Source organism: Berghia stephanieae, chromosome 8, assembly GCF_034508935.2.
Source record: "Berghia stephanieae isolate SIO BIC M18660-M18661 chromosome 8, UCSD_Bste_1.3, whole genome shotgun sequence".
NCBI classification, from domain to species: Eukaryota; Metazoa; Mollusca; class Gastropoda; order Nudibranchia; family Aeolidiidae; genus Berghia; species Berghia stephanieae.
Window position 1 is genome coordinate 14,145,965 of NC_088367.1, and position 15,399 is coordinate 14,161,363.

At 34.3% G+C, this 15,399-nt stretch overlaps 1 protein-coding gene across 1 annotated transcript in view; it reads right to left on the minus strand.

Annotated features, from left to right (window-relative positions):
• The window catches only part of LOC144978209 (uncharacterized), a 73,428-nt gene extending 60,760 nt beyond the window's left edge, over positions 1 to 12,668 (minus strand). Inside the window, exon 1 of the mRNA XM_078923990.1 lies at positions 12,486 to 12,668. The gene's annotated coding sequence lies outside the window, so the exon portion shown is untranslated. The remainder of the gene's footprint in view (positions 1 to 12,485) is intronic.
• Between the last annotated feature and the right edge of the window lie 2,731 nt (positions 12,669 to 15,399).

Consider the following 15,399-nt stretch of genomic DNA (forward strand, 5'->3'; position numbering starts at 1 on the left):
CGGGGCGTTTTACATAGACATGAAAATTTAGCTTTTTTTTGGGCCCCCCCCTTTTCCCCCCCATGGGCCCCCCCAAAAAACCCCCAAAAAAGTGCTCAAACGCTTTACTAAAAGGGGCCCCCGGCCCCGCAACAAAATTTAACATTTGGCGGGACATAAAAGACGCCTTTTTGGCGTTTTTTAAAATTTTTTTTTTTGGACAAAAGACAAATGCTGTTGACGGAAAAAGGTTTTCCCTTTTAAATTGAGTACGTTGAGAGAATGTGAAAAAAGGGGCCCTTTTCCAAAGGGTCAACTATGCGCCGGGAAAACTGGGGAACCCCCGGACCTTCCCATCCAAAAGGGGGGGGTTTTTACCACAAAAAACCCCATGGGGGCCCCAAAGTGCCCCAAAATGTTGGGAAAAAAAAAAACCTCACGTTCTTGACAAAAAAATCACAAAAAAAAATTTTTTTTTTTTCCCCGGCCCCCGAACTTTTTAAAATTAAAAAATAGTAATTTTTGAGGCCTTTTTTAAACCCCGTGCAAAATTGGGGGAAGGTCTGATACCCGAATGAAATGATGGGTTTGATTTAACTTTTTTTTAAAATGGGTAATATTTTTTTTTGAATTTTGGTTTTTGGGCTGGGGGATGTCCTTTAAAAAAGCAATGACCCCAAAAAGTAATTTGTCAAAAACAATTGAAATTGGGGGAAAAAATAATTTTTTTCGAAAAAAAACAGATAAAATGGACGTTTCGGGGTTCCCCTTTACCAACAAAACAGGATGAATGAAAACTACAGCGATGAAATAATGTCACTTTATTCATTTTTTTGTAGTTTTTTCATTTTTTTTTGTTGATAAAGGGGAAACCCGAAAACCCCCATTTATTTGTTTTCTTTTTTTAAAAAAAATTAAAAGCTTACTTTAAAATTTCACATTGTTTTTTTTTCCGAGTTGGGCAACGGTTTTTCCCTTCCCTAATTTTTGGGGTTTTTATAGCCTGCAAATAAGTACAGGGGGTTTTTAATTTTTTTATTATTTTTTTTTTATATTTTTTTAAAATTTTTAATATTATTATTTTAAAATTTTATTTTTTATTATTATTTTATCTTGGGGGGCCCGATCGTTTAAATTTGTAGGTGAAACCCCTTAAAGGGGCTGCTCCCTTTTAAATTTTAACCGAGAATATTTCAAAAACCTTTGGGGACTTTCTAAAAAGTCTCAGTTTTTTTAATTTTTTGTTGACATTTCTTTTAAAAGATTGAGTTTTTTTAAAATCCCCGGGGATTTTAAAAGGGAAAAAAAAATTTCATTTTAAATTTTTTTGTCGGAGTGTGGGCGAAGGGGGAAAAAACCCTTTTCCCCCTTTTTGGATTACAAGTCAGAATATTTTTAAAAGCTCTCATTTTGCAATAAAAAGGCCCCAATTAAAATAGAATTTTTAAAAAAAATTTTGGGTGGCTGGAGGGAAAAGGCGTGTTTAAAAAATTAAAAATTAAAAACAAAAAATATAACAATCTAGAACAAAAAATGATGATTTTTACTTTTTAGTTGAAATTTTTTTCCCCTAAACATGCGCCCCCCGGATGTTTTTACCAACACACACACAACTGTGAACCCCTTAAAAAAACGATTAGGGGTGGGGATTGAAAAAAAAATGGCTGGCAAAAAAAAAAAAAAAAGGAGTGAGTGACCCCCAAATGGGGGTTCCTTTTTTAAAAAAAAGAAAATAAGCTTTTTTTCGATTGGGTTCCTTTTTTGTTCCGGGGTAAATTTTGCAGGCACAAAGTGCTGGAACTTCAAATGAAAATGTGGGGAATTCGTTCATTGGGGGCAAGTTTTTGTAAAAATATAAAAGTATGTTTGTATAGCGTGCGGCTATGTGGTCTAGGGTTTTTGACACTCGTTTTTTGGGTGGAAGGGGCCGGGGGGTTTGAGCCTCCGCTCGGGTTAGTTAAAACCTTGGAAAAGGGCTTTTCTCAAAATTTTTTTCCTGAAAAAAGGGGGAAAACCCAAAACCTGGCGTTAACAGCGTTTTTCTTTGCCCCAAAAAATTTTTAATATTTTCTCTTTTCTAAAGTCGGTTTTGGGGCCAAAATTTTTTTAAACCCCTTTTTTTGGAAAAACCCCCCCAAATTTTAAAAAGGGGATTGCCCTACTCAATAAAAAAACGCGGGTCCCGGTTTGGAGCAGTTTTTTTTCAAGTTTAGAGTCATTTTAATTTCCTTTGGGGATTTAAAAAAAGATTTTATCTGGCCTTTTTTTAAAATTTTTACGTCTTTGGGGAGGAGGGAAAAGGGTTTTTAATTTTTCTCCTCACCGCCTTTTTTTAGAATTTCCCCAAAACCTTTTACACCCACCCAAACACAAAAAACAGAAATATCTTACTCAAACAAAACCTAAAAGGAATTTCTATAAAATAATATTGTTGGGGCAATATGGGGCCCTTTTACAGATTGTAAGGGGTTTTTTTAGCTATAACAATAAAAAATAAAAAATTTTGGGGGAGAAAAGAGAGGGGGTTTCATCGAAAAAAATGTGATGTTTTTTTCCAAAAAGGTGGTAAGGAGGGGTTAAAATGGAAAGTCTCGGTAGAGTAAAAAATCCCCCCGGGGAGGGGGGAGTTGTCGTCCCCCGCCCGAAGGGGCGCGGGTTCGCAAATTTTTTTTTTATTTTTTTTGTCTTCTGGGCATTTTTCCAAAACACATCATTTCTTGTTTTAAAATTTTAATTTTTAAATTTGAATTTTGGCACCCCTTTTAAGACCCAAAATCGCCAGCAGCGCAAAGATAACATTTTAAAAGACGTGATTTTTGAATTTCTCTTTCATAACTTTTTTTTTCCTTTCGATCTCAAAAAAAGTAAAAAAAAAATTTTTTGGGGGGGTTTCGAATTGCCCTTTTAAATTAAAAAAAGGGGGATGTTTCTGCCCCTTTTTAATTTTCTCGACCCCAAAGGGGGGGGTTTTAATGCGAATTAAATCCGGCATTTGTTTTTTAAAGGGGGTCCATTATTTTTTAATTCAAAAAATTAACTAAAAATTTAAACATTAACTGAAAATTTTTTTCCCATTTTTTTTTTTTTTTAAAATAAAAAAACTAAAAACCCCCCTCCAATCGGGGGAACCTTAAAAAGGTGGTTAATGGGGTGATTCAAAAATCAGTTTTTTTATGGGGAAAAACATATTTTTCGGGGTTTTTCCCCCCAAAAATCTTTCCCCTTTAAAATTTAAACTGAAAAATTTTTTGGCTAGGGGGTCTTGTGGTGTGGCCTTTTTTCGGCCGAAGGTCCGGGGGTTTCCCCCGCTCGGCCCATAGTTAAAACCTTGGAAAAGGGGGCCCCCTTTTCTCACATTCTTTTCCCTTTTTTTAATGTGAAAAAAGGGAGTACCTGGCCGTTAACAGCGTTATCTCTGTCTGAAACAAAATGAGTATCATGTCATGTCTCGTTCCCAAGCTACGTGTTGCAAATTGGTAGGGACCTTTTTGAAAAAGTGGTTGACCCACGTTTAGTGGATATTGCCCTATATAAAAGCTCAATCTTTTTAAATAATGAAAGTTTATGTAAAAAGGCTAACGTAGGCAGTTTTTCAATGAACAAATATCTAAAGTCTTAAGCTATATACATAAAGAAATGATCTATGAATGAGATAGAAACTCATTGTAAAAGTATTGACGTTTCATTGAGGTTGCTAAATTTTAAAAGGCAACATTTTATTTTTATCCAGAAGACCGGATGTCAGATTGACTGTTAGTCACTTCTCCACAGCCTCCTTTTAATTACTGATTTATACATTGACGAATACATGAAACGAACAACAAAAACAAACAAACAAGAAAACAATACAAAACTAAACCAATAACCCTTGAGCTTTTTAATAGCGCACTAAAAGAGCTCTAAGCATTTAAATTGACCTTAAAACATTCAATCTGACCAATTTAAACTTGTCTGAATAATTCCTGCGTGATGTGTTTCGGATTTTTTTGTAAATTGGAAATTTGGAGGGTATAATATATTTTTTTTTCATGGCCCCGTTGTAACATGGGGTTTTTTATTATTAGAATAGTGAATTTTGCAGGGAACTTATGTTGATAATAACAAGAAAGAAGTGAGTAGGAAAGTGCCAGAAGACAAACAGAAAAAAAAAAACGTCGCGGCGGCGTTTGGGGGCTCGAACCCCGACCTTTCTGTTACGACAACTGGCCCTAGGCGGGGTGATCGTGACTCAAAAAGGTGTTGTGGGTTTTGAGTAGGGGTTACACTCTCCGTGATCTTGATACGGGTTTAAATTAAATGTCTTGTCTTACTAAATAAAGAAGTGTCAAAAGGACAATTTCCGTAGCATTCGATTATAAAAATATACAATGTTAAGTAATTTTGAAGAGAAAACGGACTGTTGTTGAAATTTCGTATTCATCAGTTTTGATAGGTTAGATAATGAGAAATAGTCCAATAAAACCGATATTCTAAACGCTGAATAGATAGAATGCGCTTGGCCAAGGAGTTCACAACATTGCCATCCGGAAGTATAAACGGACCAACACACAAACTCTGTGTAACCATGAACTTTTTATAGTTGGTTGATACAGTTTAGTGAGAACAACTCACAAAACGCGGATGGCAAAAAAACAATTACAAAGGCCTGAGTGACGTCATCTTCGAAATATCTATAAATATCTAAACTTTGTCCACACATTTTTTCAAATTTCAAAGGCTATTTCTACTTTAAATTTGATAATAGCAGATATTCAGATTTTGAATCATTTTTCATTGTTTTAGCCCAGAGAACCAAATAAAACAAACAAAATAATTTAATGTTTTTCTGGGTCGAATGTGACGAAAATGTTGTTCAATCTAACATTGCGTCAGATACTCCAGTGCAAAGAGGCGAGCCAATGGCAGGTGAATTAGATTTAAAAAATAAAAATAAATGAACTCAATAGAAGAATCAATAGGAATACCCCAGGAGAAAAAAAACCCACATTCCTTCTCCCTAAAAACGACAAGCGATTATTATTATTATTATTAATTATTATTATTATTATTATTATTATTTATTATTATTATTATTATTATTATTATCTGGTATTAGTACGTGAGACCTTACAAAAAAGAATTTTGGACACCCTGGGACTCCCTTCATTCGCAAACAATTGAGACGAGTTATTGGGGTAATATTGGCCAGACAAAATTAGTAATGAGGATGTATATATTGGGCAGATGCAGAGTCCAACCAGTTCAGTACACGTATAAAGAACAAAGATGAAACTGTTCGGACACGTCCTCCGACGAGATGTAAATATTCCAGCACAATCCTCGATGGATGATTACTTCAAGCAGGGGAACCAAATAAGAGGGCGTGACACCAACTTCACTTCTAACAACATTGAATCAAGATCTCAAAAAATATCAAATATATTTAGAAACAAACAAACGAGAAACTGATTTCAAACAACACAAGGAAATATCCAACTGCCTCAGCACCCTAACACACATGATGACATTCTAAAGCTAAGAACACTTGCACTAGACAGAGATTTATGGAGGCAAATTACTAACTGGATAATAGAAAAAGAATGACAATCTCGAAGTGACGCACACATTCACGGCAAGCGTCCATAAAGACTGCGCAGCCATATTCATTCATTATTATTATTATTATTATTATTATTATTATTATTATTATTATTATTATTATTACTGGTATTAGTACGTGAGACCTTACAAAAAAGAATTTTGGACACCCCTGGACTCCCTTCATCGCAAACAATTGAGACGAGTTATTGGGGTACATTGGCCAGACAACATTAGTAATGAGGATGTTATATTGACAGATGCAGAGTCCAAACCAGTCAGTACACGTATAAGAAACAAAGGTGGGAAGCTGTTCGGACCACGTGCTCCGACGAGATGTAAATATTCCAGCACAATCCTCGATGGATGATTACTTTCAAGCAGGGAACCAAATACAAGGGGCCTACACCAACTTCACTTCTAACAACATTGAATCAAGATCTCAAAAAAATATCAAATATATTTAGAAACAACAAACCGAAAAACTGATTTTCAACAACACAAAGGAAATATCCCAAACTGCTCAGCACCCTAACACACATGATTTACATTCTAAAGCTAAGAAACACTTGCACTAGACAGAGATTTATGGGAGGCAAATTACTAACTGGATAATAGAAAAAAAGAATGGACAATCTCGAAGTGACGCACACATTCACGGCAAGCGTCCATTAAAGACTGCGCAGCCATATTCATTCATTCATTCATTATTATTTTATTATTTTTATTATTATTATTTATTATTATTATTTTATTATTATTATTATTATTATTTTTAAATATTATTATTATTATTATTATTATAATAATTATTATTATTAGCTCTCTATTATTATTATTATTATATATTATTATTATTATTATTATTATATTATTATTATTATTATAATTATTATTAGGGATTATTTTAGAAACTATACATTATATCAAAGATAATATGTTTAATAAATAATATATATAAGCTCATTGTTTGGCCAGTCCTAGATTTGGATATTGTGCTTGGAACCTCACGTACGAAAAAAAACAGTCAAGAAGTATAGATTGAAAATAAGACAAGCAACAAGATTGTTTTTTTTAGGTGATTTTGAATCCAACATTCCTTTTTGCATTCCCTCCTTTTACATTTACAAGCTGTTATAAATTCAAAATTATCATCATTTAAGATTATTATTTCAAAGTGTAAAACTAAATTTAGGCAATTTTTTTTTTAGCTCGTCGTATAATAATAATGATGATGATGTCAATAATGATGTTAATGATGATGATGATGACAATGATAAAATAATATAAAATTTAATAATAATAATAATAATAATAATAATAATAATAATAATAATATTAATAATAATAATAATTTTTAATAATAATAATAATAATAATTCTTCTTCATCTTCTTCTTCATCTTCTTCTTTTTCTTAATATTATTATTATTATTAGGTGGTCGCTGGTTCGGATAAGTAAGTAAGTAAGTAAGTATTCCAATTCCAATGACTTTCATAAACTCAATGCACAGCGGAACGGTGCATTTGCTAAACAGGACATGCGAATTTAAAGTTACAATTGATACAATAGGCTTCAACAGTCGTGACGTCACTTCCCTCGTAATGACGCATGGTAACTTAGTAACTGGCTCTAAACTATTGGAACAATAGCGGACGCCCTTATGAAATATTTCTCCGACGAGCATTAAAAGCGTATCCAGAGGGAAAAAAACATTATAAATCTGATCATTTTTGATTTTACACATTCTGATCACAAGACATATGAAAAGTTCCAGCCAGCATGAAGAATAAAAAGTACCGATTTTCTTTGTTTAATCACGATGGCCGCCGTTGCTGGGCGACGTGACATCAGACTATTGAATCCCATAAACAAGTCGCTTGCTATCTGTTCTCGCATTGTTACGATATCGACAAGTGTCTTTAGCCAGGTACTCATTCAACCCTGGATCGAATCAGATAACATGAGCAAGAGGTTTAATCAAATAAGAGAAATAGATTGACCAGAATTTTGCGCGACACGACCATCCATCCGTCCAGTCTTCGAGCACACTCAATATTGCTTGATTTTGTTATAAGAAATGAAGTGAGCAGGAAAGTGCTAGATGACAAAAGAAAATAAAAATTTCGTAATGGATAGCTCACACAGTTAAGCCGCGCGGAGTTGTACCAGTTATGTCGCGGGTTCGAGCTGAGACATTTTTATTCTCTATTGTCTTTTGGAACTTTTCTACTCACTTCGTTTCTTGTTATTATCAACATAAATGCCTGTTTCACTCACTTTTCCGAATTGAATTTGTTATAAGACGAGACTCAAAGTCAATTTAAAGATGAAGATAAAAACAAGATATAATCCCCTTTATTCCCTTGTTAAAATGTGTCTTTAGCGTCTATTTCAAGGGAAGAATTGAATAACCCAGGCGTCAGCCGCAGTGCAACACCGCAAATTGAGTTGGGGCGAGGTGATCTGCATTTAAGGCAGACCATCGCCTTCCAAATCGATTGGTCCCTGGGTCGAGTCCTGTTCTGGGCGGCGGCAAATTTGAAACCTTGCGAAAGGCTTTCCTTTAATCAAAATTCTCGTGGCGCACTAGGTTGTAAAATTCGTACCTGGCGGTAATTGTTTTAAAGAAGAAAATTTAATAACGCCATATAGAGGTCACGTCTTGTTCAATAGATAGAACGAAATTGACGTCACTAGCTCGTCGTTATTGGTTTTTAGCCAGCCATTTTTATGAGTATTTTCTCACTTAAATTGTATCAATCCAGACTATAATTGATTAAGGCTACACATAGTTGTGTGTGTGTTGGTACGGAATGTTCCAGCTGGTATGGTAATGAGTTTTTTAAAAGTAAACGCATGGCATCAATACGTTAAGTGGCGCTGTGGCTTGGACCACCATGTAAACGCTTTGAACACATTTGGTGGAATATAACCCTTTATAGAAGCTCACGTTGTTTTGTCTTTTGTTAATTTTTATCTTGACAATCCATATTAGTCAACCATTTTCTAATGATGCTGCTTCTTATTTGTTTCGGAAGGGGCGGGGGGAGGGGGGGTCAATAAATTTAGTTTGCTGCGACATCAATGATAACACTATAAATCTATTATAAAAGGTGTTCCAATGAAGCAAAAAGTAGTAGTTGTTTTGAGATATATAAAACAGAAATGAGCTCATGAAGTCAATTTGACCCATACCAAGGAGGGCTTTAGAAAGGAGGCTTCCCTTGGATTTTCAGCCCCCGCTAGTGGGGGCCATTGGTTGGATAACGATTTCAAGCAAAACTAACCGCTTTTCTGCCTTGGTACAATTTCCTTGAATGCGCAATAATTGATTCTGTTCTTATAATTTCGGTACTTTATAATAAATTGGTTAATTGGCGACCATAAGTTTTAAATAATATTTCTTATGTCTTGAATGATATGAAAATATACAAAAAGTAGTGAACTATCAAAAATTTCACAGGAAAGTATGAACTATTTTTTCTATGACGCCCTCTTACAAACTGAGTGATTGGGTTTGTTATCTTTTTTGAAATCGAAAGTACGAATCTGATTTCAATACCTTTTAATAACTATGGCTAATTTATCGAACCAGAATCTTTGAAAAGTGGTAAGTACCAATAATAATTGCGTAATAATTTATTTAAGACATGCTTAGGAATTATCAACTGTAGTTCCTGCAGACGATAGTTGGGTCCATTGTCGTGCTTGTTCTGTCGAGTCGCACAGATAATCAGAATCAGACTCCGCCTGATTCGGAACCCGAATCGGATTACTGTTCCTTATTTTATTATGAATTATGGCCTGCGGCTTTGTATTTATATATTTTTTCTATATGGTTAACTGACAAATATTGACTTTATTGTTTTAGTAGTGTATAAGTCTAAGAGGGCCCCCTTTGCTCGTCACGTCAACTTCACAACTTTATCTTATATTTATATCTTGAATTTGGGAACAGTCCTTTCTATTTCTTACTATCTAGAAGTTGCTAGTTAGTGGGTCTGATATTACCATATCATATATATCTTATTCATATATGATGGAACTTGGACTCTGACTGAATATATAGTTATGCCATTACATCGATCTGTGTTGCTGATAGGGACTGTCAATCGTATGGGACTAACTAAGACTCTTAATTTATAGTTTTGCCTCATTGATCTGAGATGTTGTTACTGTTGTTACTAACTGTTACAGTTAACACTCCTCACTTATTACTATTATCTCTGGGACTAGGGGAAAGGAATTATGGATCTGATCTACTCCATTGACTGAAAGGAATGAACTAGTAGTTTGAATATATAGTTTTGTCTCATTGATCTAAGATGAGACTATTAAACAACTCTATGACTATGGAGGGAACTATGGATCTGATTCTGATGCTACTCATTGACTGTACTGTAAGGAATGAACTATAGTAGTCAGATGTTTTATGAATGGTGCATGTTTTTCTAGTTTTTCTAAGATGTCCCCCTATCAAAAGTTGCAAAACTTTGTGTTAACCTCCGAATCAATTTCTCTTAAAATGAATAAAGACTTTGGCCGTATTGAATTGTGGTGCCATTATCACAAAAAAAAAGATTTTTTCTTCAACGACCTTAAAAAGCCACTTTAAAAACCACTGTCATACAATTAGAGATCTTACACTGCTAAATATTTAAACAGTTTCGCACCACAAAGTAAGAGTTGACTTCATCGTTTTTCAAAAACATCTTGTGACACAGTAGTTCCGGCTAGTGGTTATGAGTTACATCATACTATTACAAAAATTACTATTTTCCGAATAAAAGCAAAACACATTAAATAAAGTAACAACTTATGTAGTTTGCATCCAATTTTGACTTTATAATTTATTGCTTTTTATTTATATCACGTCGCAATTACCAAAGCTGATATGAATCTCTAGTTTTAATTTTTTTTGAACTAGTGATTAAATACTCAAAATTGTCAAATTAACATTGAATGTTTATAAATTTTAACTTTGGAAAAATTGTATCTATGCATGACCGTTTCACACAGCACTTAAAGTTTTCTTTTAAACCTATAAGCTCTTAAACAATACGATATGATTTCGGAATCTCTATCGGTTCTTTCTCGTAAAGCTGCGAAAAGAAGTCTACTTTATTAATCGATAAGCCATTAAAGAGGACATCTATTGAATTGGAATTTCACAATCAACTCTGAGTTTTGCATGTTATTGTTGTTACGTTGTTGTTGAACACAAGACATTTTGTGGAAACACTGTATCATAAATGATGAATTTCTACTTTTGACTGGTCTAACATTAAATTTATGTAATCCTCTTTGGCATAAATACCAAGCTAATTTCTCAAAACTTTGAACTCAAAATAATGTTGGAAGTGCTTAATGTTCACTTTTATTTGTATTCATCAAACCGTATATTGATTGTTATAAAAAGTAAACTTGTCTGTCGTTCCTTCATATTCAGATTCTGTACGAACATTCCCTCATATAAGTTTTCAATTAAACTGAAACCCTTCCATTTTAAGAAATTCTTTCAAAACGAATAAGCGGAAAAATCACAATTTCAACACTATAAATCATTTTTTTTTGTTCAGATCCTCACCCGTTATCGATTTTGATATAGCTGTAATAAGCGAAATACTTTCCATTGTTTTTTTTTTTTTTAAGTCGTGATAAAACATTTTTATTAAGACAAAATGATCCAGAGTTTCATACAAATTTTTGCAGCTGTACATCATGAACAGCTAGCTGAGAAAAAGAAGAAAAAGACACGCCCCTTATTAAAAAATCCGACTATTGTACCCTGAATATATATTGATCTGATATGTTACTTTATTAATTAACTCTATGAATATGGAATGGAATGGAACTATGAATTTGATGCTACTCCATTGACTATATTGAATGAACCAGCACTCTGAATGTTTTTCCTCACATGAACTTTTGCCTCTTGTGGGTCTGATGTTCATGGACGTGATTTGTTAGCAAATTCAAGATGGGGAAAATTGTGGTGTTGCGAATTACAATGGTAACTACAATAAAGCCAACAAATGTTGTGTGTTCAGATTGCCTATAAAGAGGAACCAGACCGGTAAACATGGTTAAACAAATCCCTCCTCGTGATGATATTGAGCCACATCCGACAAAATTTGTTATTTGTGAAAGACATTGGTCTGCAGGTGTTCCAATGAAAATTCTACCGGGCAGACCGATCGTCCTTTATAGGGATGAAATAGTGTTCAAAAAATTAATAAATTCGAGAGATCCTAATTACAACTACTATGTAGTGCATCCCTTAGTAGATATTTCGGTATTCATATTTTTTCTTGGGATCATCCTCCGCGATTACCTCCCTTTGTTGATATTGTACATCTCCTTTCCCCTTCATCTAATTGTTCATCCTCTTCCTCATAATCACATTACATTATGTACATTCATTAATCAAGCTTCTAAAGAAATCATCCTGAATCAATCACTATAAGGTCAGTTTTTAGAATATCTAACTACTCATCCTTTCCGTTTCTTGGCTACTCTTATTCACTGCTGATAATAATAATCATTAAATATTTTTTTGGACCCAGAATTCACAATCACTCTCTAAAAAGGTAGATCTTGCCATATAATGCCCCTGCTGTTATTTTGGTGTAAATTTTCTATATTTTTTGTTGGCCCCCACTAGCGTTGCCTGAAGAATCCATATGATTGTCCTTTCAGTATAGTTGTCCTTGACCCATACATAAAAATAACGAGGAAATTGGTTTTCTTCAACTTTACTCCTTAGGTCAGACTGGAACAATAAATAAAATAATTTAAACATAATATATATTGACTGTCATTTCTTTTCTTCCTGCACAAAGTAAGACAATTAATTTGTCAAGTGAAAACACTATATAAAAATAATTTCAGAAAGATAAACTTTTCAAAAGATTTTGACAACTTACCTTCTAGATTTGTTTCTTTTCTTTGTACTGTCAATTCCAGCGTAAAACCCGAGCGTCTAAAGATTTGCTCACACTAAAATTCAAGAAGCCCCCTCACAGTTTTGTTGGCTGCGGTGTCTGTCTGTCAGCGCGCCTTCGGTTGTGCACGTATTTTGCGGCTGGAACTTTCGCAGTCAAGTCTTTTTATAGCTCGCCAGCGCGCGGAGGTTGATTTATTGAATAGCTGACAAATGTGTGTGTGGGGTACCGCGAGTTCTCAGTCGTTTTGATCGTCGCCATAACCATCTGGTGATGTCCATCTATCGTGGGCGTTTGGACATAAGTAGGGAAGAATTGTAATGATTTTATTACAATATTATTGCAACATTGAAGAGAATCGTAGATTCTGTAAGTCGATTGTTTTATGGACACCACCACTCCCCCCAACCCCAAACATAAAACCCGCTGTCTCAAATTGGTATTTCGTCGGGATGAACCAGATAGCCAAAAAGGCAATTTTTTCTTCTCTTCTTTAGTCCTTCGGAGCCATTCGGCCCATGGAACCGGAGTTTATCCCGGTTTCTATAGCGTGAAACGGACAATAGCAATTGCTTGCTATCCTTTGGATAGGACGCTAGTCTATCGCAAATTACTTTCCGCCAAATCTAACGAACTCAGCTACCCATTCACGCCAGGATGGATAAGAGGGTCAGAAAATAATCTCGACTGCACTCGAGATTGATCTCGGTCCCTTTGCGCGTGAAAGAGTACTCTACCAACTGAGCTATCGGGACCCCTATTTTAAGAAATGTAATTTAGTCTTCTCAATAAAACGCATGAAAGTGATCAAACTCTTATATACTTTTTGACTATAAACTCAATACTTTGTGTCTAAATCACCCTGAAGTAATACCACTTTGAAGCAGTAGGTCACATGATATCAGCAATAAAAAGAAGAAGATAAAAACTGAGGCATCTAAACTACAAGTTGCATGACGAACATGGTTCCGTTATTTGACTGTTTTACTGAGATCGGAAATTATAAAGTTACTATATTTAGATATCTTCATCATTGAGTCTCCATCTACATATCCCGTCTTGCACTTTGTTTATATATATATAATCATAGCTTTCCGTTATATGAACGTGGTGGTAGGTCCATCAACTCAAAATGTATGATTCAAGTGTTGAATAATAGTTGAACTCAATTTCTATTGTCATTATAGACAATACACTTATATATGAGTACGGAGAGATATTTTCTGCAGTTAATATATTATATATTTTGTTTACTTATCGTGAAATTAATTCCCAATTTTAATAACGGAGAAGTCGTACCAGTAGGGTCGAGGGTTCAAACCCCCATCACCGCCGCGAAATTTTTATTCTCTATTGTCTTCTGGCACTTTCCTACTCACTTCATCTCTTGTTGTTGTAAATAACGGAAAACGGTTCATATAAGTTTTAAGAAATTGATTGTATTTTTTTAAATGAAAAGAACTACTTACTGGTATCGATTTAATTGCAAAAGCTCCAACCTCACTGTCATACTCGCTAACCGGAAGAGTGACACACAACCCACGTGCTAAAAATGATGCATCTGTGTTCTATGGGATTTGATGAAACAAATAGTCTTCAACAGTCGTAACGTCACTTCCTTCCTAATGACGCATGGTAACTTAGTAACACTGGCTCTAAACTATCGGAACAATGGCGGACGCCGTATGAAATATTTCTCCGGTGAGCTTAAACGCGTATCCAGAGGAAAAAAACCCCATCAATTTGATAATGTTTTGACTTTTACACATTCTGATCACAAGGCATATGAAAAGGGAATGAAAAGTTCTAGCCAGCATGAAGAATAAAAAGTAATGATTTTCTTTGTTTAGAACCAAGATGGCCGCCGTTGCTGGGCGCGTGACATCAGACTATTGAATCCAATTTGATTTTTCGATATAATTAGCAAGATGTCTAATCAATCTCATGATACATGCAAACCATCTTTATGTCAATTGTAAACACCTTGTGAAATTTGGTGATTATTGGTCCAGTTGTTTTGGAGCCTAAGTGTAACAAAAAAAATCATATTTGCCAAATATATATACATATACACATAATTAATATATATTCCATGTGTGCGGATACGTGGTCTTGTGGTACGGCACTTGCTTTCGGATCAGAAGGTCCTGGGTTCGAGACTCACTAGCACATATTGAGTCCTTGGAAAAGGCTCTTTACTCACATTCCCTCACAGTGCTCAGGTTTAAAAGGAATGCCTGGCCGTTAAAAGCGTTGTCTCTGTTGGAAAAAAATGTAATATCGCCTAACAGGCGTCCTGTCTCGTTCTACATGCTAAGTGTTGCTGTTAGTCAGTGACTTTTATAAAGCACTTTGAGCACATTTAGTGGATATTGCGCTAGATTAAAGCTTAAGTATAGTTTTTTAAATAAATCAAATGTATTTCATAAATATATATATATATATATATATATATATATATATATATATATATATATATATATATATATATATTATATCACATTTTTAAAAAATATCGCCGACAAATTTGTTTCAACCGATACAATGGCTTCTTCGGGGCAACACATTTCTCACGAATATGTATATATATATATATTCTCAGCTCATTCTGTTATATTCTCCAACAACGTTGTCGGATAGTTCGCTCCAAGAAACTGTTGAGCACTCTACGTGATTCCAGCTAACTCCCCCAATATATGTATATATATATATATATATATATATATATATATATATATATATATATATATAATATATATATATTTGTGTATGTGTTTTTATGTAACTCATCCTCTAAAAATTGGTGATTTAAATGCTAAAAATTGACTTTCTACTCTGACATTTTATGAGACTTGGGTGAAGTCACATAACTTATCAAAGAGTTGTTAAAGCGATT